Below are 19452 nucleotides of genomic sequence, written 5' to 3'. Positions count from 1 at the left end.
CAGACCAATTACCAGCAACAAAATTGAATTGGTAATCAAAAAAGTCCCTAAGAACAAAACTCATGGACCAGATGGCTTCGCAACTGAATTTCATCAAACATTCAGTGAAGACCTAATACCCATCCTTCTTGTAAAATTTTCCAAAAAGTAGAAGTGGGCATATTTCCAAACTCATTCTATGAAGCCAGCATCACCCTAATACCAAAACCAGGCAAAGACACAGCAAAAAAAAGAAAATTTCAGACCAATATGCCTCATGAACATGGATGCAAAAATACTCAACAAAATATTGGCAAACTGAATTCAAAAATACATCAAAACAATCATCCAACATGATCAAATAGGGATGGAAGGATGGTACAATATTAAAAAATCCATCAACATCATACACCACATCAACAAAAAAAGGAACAAAAACCACATGATCATCTCCATATATGCTGAAAAAGCATTCGACAAAATTCAGCATCCACTCATGATAAAAACTCAACAAATGGGCATAGAGGGCAATTATCTCAACATCACAAAAGCTATATATGACAAATCCACAGCCAACATCATACTTAATAGTGAAAATTACAAAGTTTTTCCTCTAAGATTGGGAACAAGACAAGGATGCCCACTCTCCCCACTTTTATTCAACATAGTACTGGAGGTCCTAGCCACAGCAATTAGACAACACAAAGAAAGAAAAGGCATCCAGGTTGGAAAGGAACAAGTTAAACTGTCACTGTCTTCAGATGACATGATATTGCACATAAAAACCCTAAAGAATCCACCCCAAAACTACTAGAACTAATAAGTGAATTCAGCGAAGTTGCAGGATACAAAATTAACATACAGGAATCTGTTGTATTCCTATATACCAATCATGAACGAGCAGAAAGAGAAATCAGGAAAACAATTCCATTCACAACTGCATCATAAAGAATAAAATATCTAGGAATAAACCTAACCAAGGAGGTGAAAGACCTATACACTGAAAACTACAAGACACTCATGAGAGAAATTAAAGAAGAGATCAATGAATGAAAATACATCCCATGCTCATGGATAGGAAGAATTAATATTGTCAAAATGGCCACCCTGCCTAAAGCAATCTACAGATTCAATGCAGTGCCTATCAAAATACCAACAGCATTCTTCAATGAGCTAGAACAAAGAGTTCTAAAATTCATATGGAACCACAAAATACCCCAAATAGCCAAAGCAATTCTGAGAAGTAAGAATAAATCTGGCAGATTACACTCCCCAACTTCAAACTCTACTACAGAGCCACAATAATCAAAACAATTTGGTACTGGCACAAGAACAGACACCACAGATCAATGGAACAGAATAAAGATCCCAGATATAAACCCACACATGTGGCCAATTAGTATATGATACCAGAGCCAAGGGTGTACAATAGGGAAATGACAGCCTCTTCAACAACTGGTGCTGGGAAAACTGGACAGCTACATATAAGAGAAAGAAACTGGAATATCTAGTTCCATACACAAAAGTAAACTTGAAGTGGATCAAAGACCTGAATGTAAGTTATGAAACCATTAAAGTCTTAGAGGAAAACATAGGCAAAAATCCTGTGAATATAAACATGAGCAGCTTTTTCCTGAACACATCTCCTCAGGCAAGGGAAATAGAAGCAAAAATGAGCAACTGGGACTACATCAAACTAAAAACTTTCTGTAGAGCAAAGGACACCATTAGCAGAACAAAAAGTCATCCTCCAGTATGGGAGAATATATTAGAAAATGACATATCTGACAAGAGGTTAACATCCAAAATACATAAAGAATTCACACACCTCAATGCCCAAAGGCAAATAACCTGATTTAAAAGTGGGTGGAGGATATGAACAGACAATTCTCCAAAGAAGAAATTCAGATGTCCAAGAGGCACATGGAAGGATGCTCCACATCACTAATTATCAGGAAAATGCAAATTAAAACCACAATGAGATATCACCTCACACCAATTAGGATGGCCAACATTGAAAAGACAAGGAACAACAAATGCTGACAAGGATGCAGAGAAGGGGAACCTTCCTACACTGTTAGTGAGAATGTAAATTAGTTCAACCATTGTGGAAAGTTATATGGAAGCTCCTCAAAAAACTAAAAATAGAAATACCATTTGACCCAGGAATTCCCCTCCTAGGAATTTACCCAAAGAAACAAAATTACAGATTGAAAAAGACACATGCACCCCTATGTTTATCGCAGCACTATTTTCAATAGCCAAGATGTGGGAGCAACCTAAGTGTCCATCAGTAGGTTAATGGATAAAGAAGATGTGGTGCATATACATAATAGAATATCATTCAGCCATGAGAAGAAAACATATCTTACCATTTGCAACAACATGGATGGATGGAGAGGGTATTATGCTCAGTGAAATAAGCCAGACAGAAAGACAAGTACCAAATGATTTCCCTCATTTGTGGAGAATAACAATGAAGCAAAACTGAAGGAATAAAACAGCAGCAGACTCACAGACTCCAAGAAGGGACTAGCAGTTACCAAATGGGGGGAAGAGTGGGTGGGGAGGGAGGGAGAAGGGGATTCAGGGGTATTAAGATTGGCACACATGGTATGGGAGGGTCACAGGGAAGACAGTGACACTGTGGCATCTTACTACATTGATGGACAGTGACTGCAAGGGTGTGGGGGGGGGTACTTGATAATATGGGTGAATGTAGTAACCAAAATGTTGCTCTCATTAAACCTTCATAAGATTGTATATCAATGATAATTTAATAATAAAAAAATATGTATTATGTTGCAACAAATGTACCATAACAATGAAGGATGCTTATACTAGGGAAAATTGTGTGTGGGCTATATTCTCTATAGTGTATTTGCAATTTTTCTGTAAATCTAAGACTGTTCTCAAATAAATAAGTTCATTTTAAAAAAAAAACAAAAAGAACTCAGAAGATCTTGGCTACAGATTGGTCAAGAGGAGAATCTTTGCCACTTCCTTTTATGCTCCCAGGCAAAGAAACTGCTTTTAGAGGGTTCATGTAATTATATTAGGACTGCCTGGATAGTACCCATTTTGTGATATAAAATAACATAATCATGGGAATTATACCAGGGGGCCCATTTAAAATTCCCAGCCCTCCTTTCAGAAATTGCCCGGCCTGCACTCACCTGTATCACACATAAACCAGGCAGGATAAGAGGTCTGAACTGTTTGGGACTCCAAGCAATGACAAGGTGAACTCAGCTTCTTAATGCCAGGAATGGGGAAGAGATTAGATTTGAACAGGAACTCTCTTGGCACTCACAGTGTGGGAAGAGTGATGGAGGCTATAAACAATGTGTTAGAGAATGAGGGGTAGGGGACCCTTATGAGTCACCTTGAGTAAAGGACTACAGTAGGCCTGTGCCTTGTGGTGCAATCCTGACTGCACTTTTGTGCAAGAACATACACCCACCTCACATGCCTTTTCATACTTGCTCTGGTTTCAGCTTCCTTTGACTGACTTGGAAGGCTCTTCCACTCTTAGAAGTCACACCAGTGGGTGGGCTGGTAGGAGCACAAGCTCCAGGGCACATGGTTCCAGGCTCTGCCATTTACTCTTGGGAGGACCTTGAAATCACTGAACTTCTCTTACCTTGGTTTCCTCGCCTATAAAATGTGAATGATAATAGTAGCTATCTCTTGGAATAGCTGGAGCATCAAATGAAATCACATTCATAGAGTGCCATTCCTGGCACACAGCTAGTGCCAACAAATGTCAACTGCCTCAGCTTATCACTCTGTCTTCCTTCATTTCTGGCTCTGTATCCCAAGTTCTTGGCTCTCCTGGGCTCCTTGTGTTAGCCTTTGGATTCTGTCAGCACAATGGCTCTTGGTTGCTAAGTGTCCTGTCTTGGAGCTGACTCTACCCTCACACCTGCTAAGGATGGAGGTCTAAAAGGAGAGAACCCTGCATAACAGACATCTATTTCAAGACACCCAAAGGAATAGCTTTCTACCCCCCTGGGAGCCTTGTGTGCCACTCTCACTTAACTCAGTTCCAAAAGCAAGTCTCAAGAAATGCATCTCGTCTATTTTTTATCTTTTGTTATGCAATGAAGTACTTCAAATTTTGTTTGCTTAAGTAATCATTTCATTCTCATGATGATTTTGTGAGTCAGAGGGTTTGTTTGGGTGTTCCATAGCTGATTCATGCTGGAGCAGCTGGGGCTGGAGAGTTACTTCCAAGATAGCTTCTTCACTCCCACACCATGTTGTCTCCACATACTGTCTCCCCAGGGCCTCCAGGATGCTTGTGCTTCTCCCAGCATGGCCTTGTGAGGGCAGTCAGACTTCTCACATGGTAACTGGCTTCCCCCAGAGCCAGAATTTCAAGGGGCCCAGGTGGAAACTGCGAGGCTTCTTATAAACTACACCCAACGTTTGAGAACATCAATTCTACTGTAGGCCTTTGGCTAAACAGGTATCCAAAGTCAGATCAGATTCTGCAGGAGGGGATTAGATCCCACCTTGGTCTACCACAGCATCTGATGAGTGGAAGCTAAATCCCAACTGAACCATACTGCAATAGGGTAGTATAGTTTTAGGATTTCTAGTCTCTGTAGCATACGGGGAGGACAAGGCACAAGAAAAAGTGTGATTCAGTCAATTCACCACCAATCAGCTCTCAGCAATCATTTGTGTCTTGGTGATCAAATTCTAAGTTTCCCTTCATCTCTGGTGCCAGCATCCTTAAGTGCAGAGAATTAGGAGCAGTCAATCAGTCCAGCCTGTCCTCAAGTTCAAGGCTTTAAAACATTTTTTAACTGAAGCTCACAGCAAAGAATAGAGCTATTATCACTATATGGACATATATATATGTAACTGAAACAAATTTCATGAAACAATCCTTTTCTTTACTAGGTGCAATGTTCTCTTATAATTTTCTCTTCTATTGTATTGTGCTCTATTTCTTTTAAGCAAAAATGCTGGTTGTGCCTTACTAAATTAATTTCGTGACTCACTAATAGGTTACCATTCATAGTTTCAAAAACACTGCTAAAGACTCTTGTATCTCTACCTTTAAATAGGGAATCAAAACCGAAAAGAAAAAAAGTCAGGAAAAAAATTACGTAAGAACAAAAAAAGAAGATATTTCATTAAAGTAGATTTACTGAATTAAACAGAAATATAAAGTATATTATTGTTTTGCAATTACTCATTCCCTTCTCTGTAAGGTGATTATACATAAACCCCACACTTGCTAAGCCTTACATTGTGATGTTGGCCACGTGACTTCTTTTGGCCTTTCACATGTCATGGCTCATATCATGTCTAATCAGAAACTTTAGATGCAATTACATGGTTTGGCTTGGTCGCTTGTGATTCTGCCCCCTGCTTTGAGACAAGTATGCTCTGGATATGTCTTTTCCTTCAGCCTGGGTCCCAGAGTAGGAACATGCAAAGAGCCAAAATGCAGCCTACCACCAGCCTGCATGCAGCATGAGGAACAAATACGTGTTGTTACAAACCACGGAGATTGGGGTTGTGTGTTACTGCAGTGAAACCTGACTAATCTAAGAAGCAACTTAATGAAAAACACATACAAGTAACCAAAGCTCTCTTTTGAACACACAATACAAAAGTACATGAAATAAGACACCAAAGTCCCCTTCACCAACTGCTTTGCTCCTTCCGGAGTCCTCACTGACAACACTGGGGAGTACATCCTTTCAAAGAAGGAAATATTTGAAACAGCTGCTGTCTAATTTAATGAGATAAAATCAATATAATCTTCCATAAATAAAGTTTTATTGAAACACACCCAGGCCTATTTGTTTACATGTTGTTGATGGCTGTTTTCACACAAAAACAGCAGAGTTGAATATTTTGACAGAGACTGTGATGCCTAACATATGCGCTACGTGGCTTGTTACAGAAAAAATGTACTGATCCTTGATCTAGATCCACCATATATTAACACTGGGCATTTTGCAATCCTGTTTTTATTTCTCCTTTTTATCTGCATTTTCTCTAAGCCATTTAAAATATAGATATTATGAAACATATTTCAGCATGTATCTGCTAAGAACAAGTGTACTATTCTACATAAACCACATTATCACAATCACATGCAGAGCATTTAACATTAATACAGTTCTATTAACTAATATTAAATTTCTCCCAAATTGACCTGAAAATGTCCTTCATTTCGGTAATGAAAGATTATACAGTGCATTTAGTTATCATGTTTCTTCAGTTGACTTCAATCTAAAACAGTTCCCAGTCTTTTTAGATTCTCATGAAACCAGCATTTTTGAAGAGTCTAGGAAGCTGTTTGATAGATTGTCTCTCAATTTGGATTTGTCTGTGTTTTTCTCCTCAGTATTAGATTCAGTTTAATCATTTTGGCAAACACTCTGCATAGGTGATGTGTTCTTATCAGGAGGCTCATGACGTTATTTTGCCCAGTTATTTATGATGTTCGGTTTTGTCATTTGTTCATTTGGCATCTACCAGATTTCTTCACTGGAAAGGTCATTTTCTCCCTTTATAAATAATAAGTAATGTGGGTAAATTCTTTCATTTATATGAATAACCTATTCCCCAACAAAATTTTGCCCTGTGGTTTTAGTCTCAATTGATGCTTCTTTCCTGAAAAATTGTCATGGAGAGTGTAAATGGACATCAATACATCTTTTAAATGGTCCCCAAGTGATTTTAAAGTACAGCCAGGGTTGGGAATAATTAGACCAGTGCTTCTCAATCTGTGTTTACTAACCCCCTGGAGATCTTGTTAAAACACAAATTGGATTCAGTAAGATGAGGGTGGTGCTGAGACTGAGCATTTCTAAAAAGTTCCCAGGTACTGCTGGTGCCACTGGTGCATGTGGCCGCACTTTTAATATCAAGGGTCAGTCTAGACTCCAAACAACACCTACAATTCATTCTGGACACACGACCTTTCTTCCCTAATTTAGTATTGCCTACTGTGTCAGTCAGGATTGTCAGTCACAAACATCAGAACACACTCTAGCTGGTCTGCTCAGAAAAGGCATTTATTCGTGGCCACTGAGGAACTCTCAGAACCTCTTGGGAGCTTGGAGCTGAGCAACCAGGAACAGTGCCCAGACCACATTCCAGAAATAACCTAATGAAGGAACTGGTTTTCTTACTGCCAGGCACCGAGGCCCTCTGCACTGATACCACAGATGCAAACCAGTAGTGCCCACCAATGCCATACATGTGCCTGGAACTCAACCTCACAGCTATTGCCAGCCCCCAAAACTGGCTGTCTGTTGTCACCTCCACCAGTAAATGGGTCCCACGCAGGGTTTGCTTAGTTTATTTCTAAACTGAAAATTCACATAAGCTTGTTAGATTGCTGGAGCTTAGGTCACATGCCCATCCCTAGCTGCAAAGGAGGCTGGAAAATCATGTTTCTTGGCTTCTCACTTGGAGGATGGGGATGGGGCAAGATTTATAAGGTGGAAAATGCACCAAAAAAGACAGCTCCAAAACAGGATGAGTGTTCAGAGAACCTTTACTTGAATAAATGTAATAAGTGCTAATAAACCTGTACAAAATGAGTAATAATAAAGACTTTACCTCTATATGGAAAAAGCATTGTAAAACTGTAATAAAATGTGATACCAGAATACATAGACAAATCATTGTAATGTATATAAAATTTGAGAAGAAAAACTTAGATTCAGGTCTCACACTTTACATCAAAATTAATAACTGGTAGATAAAAAGTTAAATTCATTTTTTCAGACATTAAAATACTAGAATAAAGGAAGATATTTGTCAAGTTTCATAATAGAAAAGAACGACCTAAGTTTAATAACATTGGAATAACTCACAAATAAAAAGATAAATAGCTTTACTTTTATAAAAATAGAACTTATATACTTAAAATCTAAGACAAACATGCAACTGGGAGAATAATATGCAATAAATACAGCAGGCACAGATTAATACATTTATAATGTAAACAATTCACATAAATTGATTTTAAAAACTGCTAAGAACCAATAGGTGAATGAGTAAAGGATATGACTAGATGGTTCACCAAAAGGCAAATACAGATAAATGGCTAATGCCATATAGAAACTTCTCAACTTCACAAGGAATGAAAGAAGAAAACAAGCTAATCAGTACACATATACTTTAAAAAATCTATTGATAGAAAATACACATATTCTTTTCACATATTGCTTATACAAAATAACCCTACTTGCGGCAAGACATGGCACAATTTGGGCATTCAAAAGAGTACTGACTGAACTGGACTGAAACATACCAAGAATATAGTAATCTAAGCATTCATAATATTAAAAAACAAAAGTAAAGGTCATCTTTTGAAGTTCCTAGGATACCAATTCATTTTGCAAATCGGTAAAGGAAGGATTTAACCTCATTTCCATATCAACTATATTTTAGGATACTCAAATGATTGATGAAAGAAAGCTCTGCTTTTAGGAGAATTAGAGCAAGAGGAATTATAGGATTAGAAAATCAGTGTTTGTAATCCCTAATAAAACAATAAATTAAGCCACTGGTCATCAGCAGCTGTTGAAGCATTTGGTGAAATATTGATGGGAATATTGATAGATAAGTCAGGCTGACAGCTTCTGAACCCGCTGATCAATCATCTTAACATCACAAAGTGGAACAACCAGATGTTCTGAGCCTTTTGATGTGATGAAATAGGAAGCATACAATCCTTAGTGAAGAATTCATAAAAAATCCCCAAGAGCCAAAAACATGAATTTAATCAAACTTCTGTCTGGAATAACAGGAAAAATGGATGCTAAAGAAATGTGTTAAATATTATCATAAGGGTGCAATCAACTAATTCAGTTTATAGGAGATTTCCAGGTGCAGTAAGTTAAGACATATTATCAACCATGACCTTCTTTGTTTAATGACTTGAATAAATCAACAAAATTTCAGAAATCTGGGAAAACTAACATGAGCTGAGTGGAAGATATTAAGGTACTATTGTTAATGCTCTTAGGTGTGATAATGGAATTGTGCTTATGTTTCATTTTTTAAAAACTTATAATCAGTTAGATATACATACCAAAAATGTCTAGGCTAAGTGATAGATTAAAATACTTCAGGAAAAAAAGTGGGAATGAAAGAAAGGCAAAATACTGATAATTGTTAAACCTGGGTGCTGGTACATGTGATATATCTTGTCTTAGAGGTTTGTTTAAATTTCCCTAATAAGATGCTAAATAAAAGACCTGCCACTTGGACTGTAATTTTACTCCAGAGGATTCATCCTCAGAAAATAATCTAAAATGTAGGAAAAATCTTTCTGCATAAGGATTTCAATCCCACCAATATTATGAGTGGCAAATTAAAACAACCTAAATGTCAAATGAAAGGATTTTGATTTTATAAGGTAGTTTTATTATGTAGCCATTAAAACAGATGTTCATGAAGAGTTGAAATCATAAGATAAAGGACTTAATGTCAAGTGCAAAAAAACCAGGTCATAAGATTTTATATAAATTAGTATATTTTATATACTATATTTTATATAAATTAGTATATTTTATATACTATAAAAACAAACCAGTTTGGTTTTTCCATGTAACAAGCCACTCCAAATTTAGTCAGTTATGTAATACGTATTTATTTTTTCCCTTGTTTCATGTGTCTTGAAATTATGTGGCTGGGTCTGGGATGGCCTCACTCACACGGACTGGAGACTGGCAGGCTGACAGACAGGTCTAAGGGTGCTCATAAGAGGCAGATCACCTGTGTTCCAGGTAAGCTCTCATCCTCCAAATGGCTAGCCCAGGCTTCTTCTCACAGCAGTTTCATGGTTCCAAAGAGGAACAGAAGAATGAACATGAAGTTGCAAGCACTTTTAAAGCCTCTGCCTACCTGACATTTACTAACATCCTATTGAGCAAGTCATGATACATGAGAATGGGTTGGATACAGGGAGGCATGAACTACCTGGAGGCCTTTACTGTAATGGATATCCTCAGGTTCTCACCTATGATTTTTAAAAACTGTACATTACAGAAAGCCCCAAGTTCTGTGGGATGCAGCAAAAGCAGTCTTAAGAGGAAAGTATATAGCAATCCAGACATATTTAAGGAAGGAAGAACAATCCCAAATGAATAGTCTAATGTCACGATTATCAAAATTGGAAAAAGAAGAAACAATGAGGCCAAAAGTCCACAGAAGGAGGGACATAATAAAGATCAGAGAAGAAATAAATAAAATTGAGAAGAATAAAACAATAGAAAAAAATCAATGAAACCAAGAGCTGGTTCTATGAGAAACTAAACAAAATAGATAAGCCTCTAGCCAGACTTATTAAGAGAAAAAGAGAATCAACACACATCAACAGAATCAGAAACAAGAAAGGAAAAATCACTATGGACAACACAGAAATACAAAGAATTATTAGAGAATACTATGAAAACCTATATGCTAACAAGCTGGAAAACCTAGAAGAAATGGACAACTTCTTAGAAAAATACAACCTTCCAAGACTGACCAAGGAAGAAACACAAAAATCTAAACAAACCAATTACCAGTAAAGAAATTGAAGCGGTTATCAAAAACTACCCAGGAACAAAACCCCCAGGACAAATGGATTTACCTCAGAATTTTATCAGACATACATAGAAGACATAATACCCATTCTCCTTAAAGATTTCCAAAAAACAGAAGAGGAGGGAATACTCCCAAACTCATTCTATGAAGCCTACATCACCCTAATACCAAAACCAGGCAAAGACCCCACCAAAAAAGAAAATTACAGACCAATATCCCTGATGAACATAGATGCAAAAATACTCAACAAAATATTAGCACACTGAATTCAAAAATACATCAAGAGGATCATACATTATGACCAAAAGTGGGAATCATCCCAGGGATGCAAGGATGGTACAACACTCGAAAATACATCAACTTCATCCACCACATAAACAAAAAGAAAGACAAAAACCACATGATCATTTCCATAGATGCTGAAAAAGTATTTGACAAAATTCAACATTCATTCATGATAAACACTCTCAACAAAATGGGTGTAGAGGGCATAATACCTCAACATAATAAAGTACCATAGTACCTCAACATAATAAAGGCCATATATGATAAGCCCACAGCCAACATCATACTGAACAGCGAGAAGCTGAAAGCTTCTCCTCTGAGATTGGGAACAAGACAGGGATGCCCACTATCCCCACTGTTATTCAACATAGTACTGGAGGTCCTAGCCATGGCAATTAGACAAAACAAAGAAATACAAGGAATCCATATTGGTAAAGAAGAAGTTAAACTGTCACTATTTGCAGAGGACATGATATTGTACATAAAAAACCCTAAAGACTCCACTCTAAGACTACTAGAACTGATATCAGGATACAGCAATGTTGCAGGATACAAAATTAACACACAGAAATCTGTGGCTTTCCTATACACTAACAATGAACTAATAGAGAAATCTGGAAATCAATTCCATATAGAATAGCATCAAAAAGAATAAAATACCTAGGAATAAACCTAACCAAGGAAGTGAAAGACCTATATCCTGAAAAATATAAGACACTTTCAATAGAAATTAAAGAGGACACTAGCAAATGGAAACTCATCGCATGCTCTTGGCTAGGAAGAATTAAAAGCAACAAAATGGCCATTCTTCCCAAAGCAGTATACAGATTTCATGTAATCCCTATCAAATTACTAATAACATTCTTCAATGAACTGGAACAAATAGCTCAAAAATTCATATGGAAACACCAAAGACCCCAAATAGCCAAAGCAATCCTGAGAAGGAAGAATAAAGTGGGGGGGATCTCGTTCCCCAACTTCAAGCTCTACTACAAAGCCACAGTAATCAAGACAATTTGGTACTGGCACAAGAACAGAATAGAGACTCCAAACATTAACTCAAACATATATGGTCAATTAATATATGATAAAGGAGCCATAGACATACAATGGGGAAATGACAGTCTCTTCAACAGATAGTGCTGGCAAAACTGGACAGCAACATGTAAGTAAATGAAACTGGATCACTGTCTAACCCCATACACAAAAGTAAATCTGAAATGGATCAAAGACCTGAGTGTAATTCGTGAAACCATAAAACTCTTAGAAAAAAACATAGGCAAACATTTCTTGGACATAAACATGAGCAACTTCTTCATGAACATATCTCCCCAAGCAAAGGAAACAAAAGCAAAAATGAAGAAGTGGGACTATATCAAGCTGAAAAGTTTCTGTACAGCCAAGGACACCATCAATAGAACAAAAAGGCATCCTACAATATGGGAGAATATATTCATAAATGACAGATTCAATAAAGGGTTGACATCCATAATATATAAAGAGCTCACGCACCTCAACAAACAAAAAGCAAATAATCCAATTAAAAAATGGGCAGACCTTGTCTAGCCTGGATTAATACTTAGTCCATAGGCACACACCTGATCATCTGATCATCTACATTTGCCCTCTTACAGCACTAAACTATGTTTTCTACCTTTATCTTGCATCTACCTACCACTTCAGCATTTTATTAAAAATAAAAATAATAATAATAATAAAGGGAGAAATGTGGGATCAACATATAAATCAAGTACAAAAATCAAACGAATATTCATATTTGACCTGATTGTTTATAAGTCATAATGCGTGATCAAAACCGAAAGTTTCTGTGATGAATGCCCTTGTACTGTTCACCATGTAAGAATTTATTCACTATGTAAGAATTCGTTCACCATGTAAGAACTTGTTCGTTATGCTTCAGAAGATTGGAGACTGACAAGAATTAGACTTGAGATGGATTAACGATTGTACATTGAGCATTGACCCCCCTATACTGAATTTTATTGTTGTTAACAACCATTTGATCAATAAATATGAGAGATGCCCTCTCAAAAAAAAAAAAATGGGCAGAGGAGCTGAACAGACAGTTCTCCAAAGAGAAAATTCAGATGGCCAACAGACACATGAAAAGATGCTCCACATCGCTAGTCATCAGAGAAATGCAAATTAAAACCACAATGAGATATCACCTCACACCAGTAAGGATCGCCACCATCTAGAAGACAGACAACAACAAATGTTGGCAAGGATGTGGAGAAAGGGGAACCCTACTGCACTGCTGGTGGGAATGTAAATTAGTTCAACCATTGTGGAAAGCAATACGGAGGTTCCTCAGAAAACTCAAAATAGAAATACCATTTGACCCAGGAATTCCACTCCTAGAAATTTACCCTAAGAATACAGCAGCCCAGTTTGAAAAAGACAGATGCACCCTATGTTTATCACAGCACTATTTACAATAGCCAAGAAATGGAAGCAACCTAAGTGTCCATGAGTAGATGAATGGATAAAGAAGATGTGGTACATAAACACAATGGAATATTATTCAGCCATAAGAAGAAAACAAAGCCTACCATTTGCAACAACATGGATGGAGCTAGAGGGTATTATGCTCAGTGAAATAAGCCAGGCAGAGAAAGACAAGTACCAAATGATTTCACTCATATGTGGAGTATAAGAACAAAGAAAAACGGAAGGAACAAAACAGCAGCAGAATCACAGAACCCAAGAATGGACTAATGGTTACCAAAGGGAAAGGGACTGGGCAGGAGGGGTGGGAAGGGAGGGATAAGGGCAGGGAAAAAGAAAGGGGGCCTTATGATTAGCATGTATAATGTGGGGGGTGCATAGGGAGGGATGTGCAACACAGAGAAGACAAGTAGTGAGTCTACAGCATCTTATTATGCTGATGGACAGTGACTGTAATGGGGTTTGTGGGGGGGACTTGGTGAAGGGGTAGTCTAGTAACCATAATGTTCTTCATGTAATTGTAAATTAATGATACCAAAATAAAAAACAAGCAATCACACACAAAAAAAATGATACAAACTACCTGGAGGGAATAAAGAGATTGGAGAATCTCTCTAGAAGCTGGAAAAGGTGGGTATTATAAAGCCCACCCATAGTCCTTTCAATTCCCCAGTGTGGCCAGTAAAAAAGCCAGATGGCTCCTGGCACATGACTGTGGATTATAGAGAACTGAATAAAGTCATATCCCCTATGTGTGCTGCTGTCCCCTCTATTTTAGGTTTGATGGATCCCCTCAGCCATGAACTAGGAACATACCATTATATGGTAGATCTTGCTAATGCTTTCTTTTCCATTGACATTGAGCAGGTAAATCGGGAACAGTTTGCCTTCACGTGGGGAGGACAGCAATGGACTTTCACCATCCTTTCATAGGAATACCTCCACAGCCCCACCACCTGTCATGGACTTGTAGCCCAGAACTTGGCTACATGGAAGAAACAGCCAATGGTGCGGCTGTACATTATATTGATGATATCATGCTATGTCTGATTCTCTTTCATATCTAGAAGGTGCAGCACATAGACTGCTGCAACATTTACAGGAGAAAGGATGGGCTGTGAACAGCACCAAGGTTCAGGGACCTGGTCTGTCTGTCAAGTTCTTGGTAGTCATCTGGTCAGGTGTCAGTAGCCATAGGCCATAGAAACAATGGTCTTGCCCTTTTTGCCTAGGTCTCTAGTTTCTCAAGCCTATCCTGTTTATGAAAGATCAATTGACCCAGTTTGCGATTAGACCGCTGGGATAGAGATTAAGCAGCTGCCGTGATAACATCTCCTCCTTAGTAAAACATTCTGTCTTTTCTCAGTAATCGCCCACCCGTGATCTTTTCCAGAGAACATTCTTCAGTTAGGTGAAGATAACCCTTGCCACTTCAGCTGGGGCTGTTTCCCCCTCCTAGCTCCTATATAATCTACCTTGTAAGAATAAACTTTGAGACCTTGATCATACTTTCAACTTGGTCTCCTTCTTTGTGTCTGGTTTGTCTCTCATCCAGGTTAACTTCCCCTCAAGCCCTTGTTGAACTCCCTGCCAGCCGGGGCAAGTGGCGCCCAACGTGGGGCTCGAGGTACGAAGCCTGATCTGGATGTCACTCATATGGACAGCCGTCCTTCTTTCTTTGGATTGCCACCCTGCCGGTGAGTGACAATCCGCACGAAGATCACCACAGGAGTACCCGCCTGTGACACAGATCGGTAAAGGTAAGGAAAGCAACGCAATCATGGGGCAAACACTAAATAAGCATGAGTTATTTGTTAAGGGACTTAAGGCTTCTCTCAAGACATGAGGAATACGGGTTAAGAAAAAAGATTTAGTTAAATTCTCTATCTTGCTAGAGGATGTCTGCCCATGGTTCCCCCAGGAAGGAACTATAGATGAAAAATGGTGGCGCCGAGTTGGCAACTGCCTGAATGATTATTATCGTTCCTTTGGCCCTGAGAAGGTCCCAGTACAGGCATTTTCTTATTGGAATCTCATAAATGATGTGTTGCAGGTCCGCCATTGTCACCCAGATGTTTCAAAGATTGTTGACGATAGTGAAAATTATCTGAAGGGAAAGTTTAAAACCAGTCAGACTTCTCTCACAAAAAGGAGGTCCCCGAGGACCTTCGTCCCTCCTCCCCAGCCTCTAATTGTCCCTCCGTCTCCATTCCCATGCCCAAGGTGAATAATGATCTGCCGTCTAGCGATCCCCCCCCCTCAAAATCTATTTACCCAGTCCTATCCGGTCTCAAGTCCAACAGCCCTGATGATGATCCCCTCTCCCCTGAAGAGGAGGCTGAACTAAAAGATGCCACCGCTAAGCACCATAATCTTGATTGGCACCCTCAAGCACCTTTAGGTGCATGTCCACCGCCCTATAACATACCATCCCCTTTCTGTACTCAACCCGATCTAGAAGAAATAACTAGACAAGCCACTGTTAAACTCTCTTGGGAGGCGCAGTCCCTTAAGGCACTGCTTCAGATCAAAAGGGAGAGATCCCAATTGCTTAGGCAATTACGTGACCTTGATTTAGAAATAAGCTCCCCCCTGTCCCCCCTGTTCAGAAAATAAAAGTAAGTTCCCCCTCTGCTCCCCCCAGTCAGAAAGTTAAAACCAAAAATAAAACCCTTCATGTCTTCCCGGTGACCCTATCCCAAACTAGACCGACCAAGGGAGAACCGACTGAGGGAGAGTCAAATGAGGCTGAACCATGAGAATCAGAAGGGGGAGATACGGACACAGAAGAGCCTATAGCCCAGCTTGAGTCAGAAAACACTGAGGGAGAGGACAAGAATGCAACTTCAACCATTAGGACTCAGCGGTACCGCTGCCTTAAATTTAAAAATATAAAAGACTTAAAGAATGCTGTTTCCTCAAATGGCCCTGTTGCCCTCTTTACTATTTCATTGTTAGAGTCTCTAAGCGAAGACTGGCTTACAGTTAATGATTGGGGCATGTTAACTAAAGCCACCTTAACAAGGGGTGACTTTCTCTTATGGAAAGCTGATTACACTGAAAGATGCCAGGATACTGCCTGCCACAATATGGCTGCCGGCGGTCCTTCCAAATCCTGGACATTAGACAAACTTCTGGGTAATCGCCCCTATGACACAAATGATAAACAGGCTAAGTTTGCTCCAGGCTTACTCACACAAATCCAACATGCAGCCCTTAAGGCCGGGAAGAGCCTCCCTTCTAAAGGGTCAGCCGTCACCTCTCTTGCCAAGGTTAGATAGGGGCCGCAGGAACCTTACAGTGAATTCATAGGCCACCTTACAGAGGCCGCCGAATGCCTCATGGGAAGGGAGGAAACAGATAAGGAATTCATTAAACATCTCGCTTTTGAAAATGCTAACTCAGCTTGTCAAATGGCTATGCGTCCCCATCGCCACGGCAAAAATGTCTCTGATTTTATAAAACTTTGTGCCAATGTCGACCCAACCTCTCGCAATATCGGAATAGCCATAGGAGCAGCTCTTAAAGATTTTACTCATGGAGCCAGGCCCAAGACTTGCTTTAATTGCAAGCAACCAGGTCATTTTTCAAGAGAGTGCACAGCCCCTAGGACTGAACAATCGCTCCCATCATCCCTGTGCCCGCGATGCAAACGGGGTAAGCATTGGGCCTCCAAATGCCGCTCCAAGGCTGACATACAGGGTAACCTTCTGCCTCCGAAGCAAGGAAACTTGATACGGGGCCCACCCCAGGGCCCCAAAACCTACCTGGGACAGAACCCTGGGGTCATCAGGTTCGTCCCCCAGGCAGTCCAAAATCCAGCGTCACTATCCTCTCCCGAGCAACCGCTGGTAGCTCAGGACTGGACCTCTGTTCCACCTCCCAGTCAATATTGACCCCAGAAATGGGAACTCAAATTCTTTCCACAAAGATTTTTGGCCCTTTGCCGCAAAGCACCTTTGGTCTTATTCTGGGTCGTGCCAGCTCCACTATTCAGGGCCTCACTATTTCTCCAGGAGTCATTGACAATGATTATACTGGAGAAATTAAACTTATGGCTACAGCCTTTCAGGGACCAATTACCATTTCCCCTGGCCAACGGATTGCTCAATTAATATTACTCCCCCTAGATGATAAAAATCCTTGCTATAAGCAAAAGAGAGGCCCCCATGAGTTTGGATCATCAGATGTTCATTGGACACAAGAGATCACTCAAAAAATACCCCTTCTTAAGTTAAAATTAAAAGGAAAAACCTTTGAAGGCCTTATAGATACTGGTGCAGATGCCACAATTATTTCCAGTAAGGATTGGCCTTCATCTTGGCCTCTCATGGCTTCCATGACTCACCTTAAAGGTATTGGACAAACCTCCAACCCCCTACAAAGCTCTGAAGTTATTCAATGGGAAGATGAAGAAGGCAATCACGGTACTGTCCAGCCCTACATGGTTGCAGGCCTACCTATCAACCTCTGGGGCAGAGATACTCTCTCAAGTGAAGCTCATTATGTGCAGCCCTAATGAACTAGTCACTCACCAGATGCTCAATCAAGGCTTTCGTCCTGGGCAAGGTTTGGGCAAACACTCTCAGGGCTCAAAAGAGCCGGTCCGGTCACCATAAAAACTGATCGTGCTGGAATTGGCTATGAAAATTTACCCTAACGGCCGTTGACATACCTGTACCCCATGCAGATAAAATATCCTGGAAAACAACAGAGCCTGTATGGGTTGATCAATGGCCCTTAACTTCTGAAAAACTGGCTGCAGCTACAATGTTAGTACAGGAACAACCTGCTGCAGGCCATATCGAGCCAACCACCTCCCCGTGGAATACTCCTATTTTTGTCATAAAGAAAAAATCAGGAAAATGGAGGTTACTTCAAGATCTTAGAGAAATTAATAAAGCTATGATACCTATGGGGGCCCTTCAACCAGGCCTCCCCACTCCTGTGGCGATTCCTGCGGGATATTGTAAAATCATTATTGACCTAAAAGATTGCTTTTTCACAATCCCCCTACATCCTAAAGACCGCAAGCATTTTGCATTTAGTTTGCCGGTGATTAATTTTAAAGACCCTATGCCAAGATTCCAATGGAAAGTTCTGCCCCAAGGAATGGCAAACAGCCCTACGCTATGCCAAAAATTTGTAGCTCAAATTATAGACCCATTTAGGCAAAAATGGCCTTCTACATATTTAATTCATTACATGGACGACATCCTCATGGCTGGTCCTAACCCCACTGAACTCCTTGCTTATTCCCAAGAGCTTTCTAGGGCCCTTACCAGAGCTGGTCTTCAGATAGCCCCCAATAAAATTCAATTAAAACCCCCTTACTTGTTTTTAGGCTTTGAACTCTTTCATAATAAGATTCTTTCACAAAAGGTTCAACTTAGAACCAATTGCTTAAAAACTTTAAATGATTTTCAAAAACTTCTAGGAGATATCAATTGGCTCAGGCCTTATCTCAAGCTAACTACTGGAGAGTTTAAACCCTTGTTTGATATTCTTAAAGGAAACCCAGATCCTACTTCCAGTCGCTCATTAACAGCCCCGCCCTAGAAGCCCTAAAGGCAGTGGAAGCGGCAATTCTAAACCAAAGGGTCACCATTATCTCTTATGAGAAGCCTCTTCTAGTCATTTGTGCTACTGATTTTACACCCACCGGAGTGTTCTGGCAAGAGGGGCCCCTTTTTTGAGTCCATTTACCTGCCTCACCACCCAAAGTCCTTATCCCCTATACCTCCTGGGTGGCTGAGCTGATAAAAATCGGACGTGACCACAGCAGGAAAATATTCGGTAAAGATGCCGACAAAATTGTCCTATCCTATTCCCCTACCCAAATCCAGTGGTTATAGAGAATGACGATGAATGGGCAACATACTGCACCTCTTTCCAGGGAGCCCTCGACAATCATTACCCTGCTAACAAGCTTCTCCATCTTCTAAGGACCCAACCATTTGTTTTCCCTACATTGACCTCCTCCCAACCCCTTCCTCATGCCCCCCTAGTTTTCACTGATGGCTCCTCCAATGGAGTGGCAGCCTTCACCATAGATAATCAAACTACTTCCCTACAATCCCCATTCCACTCCGCTCAATTAGTTGAACTCTTTGCTGTTTAACAAGTTTTTCAACAACTCCCAAA

The sequence above is a fragment of the Manis javanica genome, chromosome 10, assembly GCF_040802235.1.
Source record: "Manis javanica isolate MJ-LG chromosome 10, MJ_LKY, whole genome shotgun sequence".
NCBI classification, from domain to species: Eukaryota; Metazoa; Chordata; class Mammalia; order Pholidota; family Manidae; genus Manis; species Manis javanica.
This window is presented reverse-complemented; position numbering follows the sequence as displayed.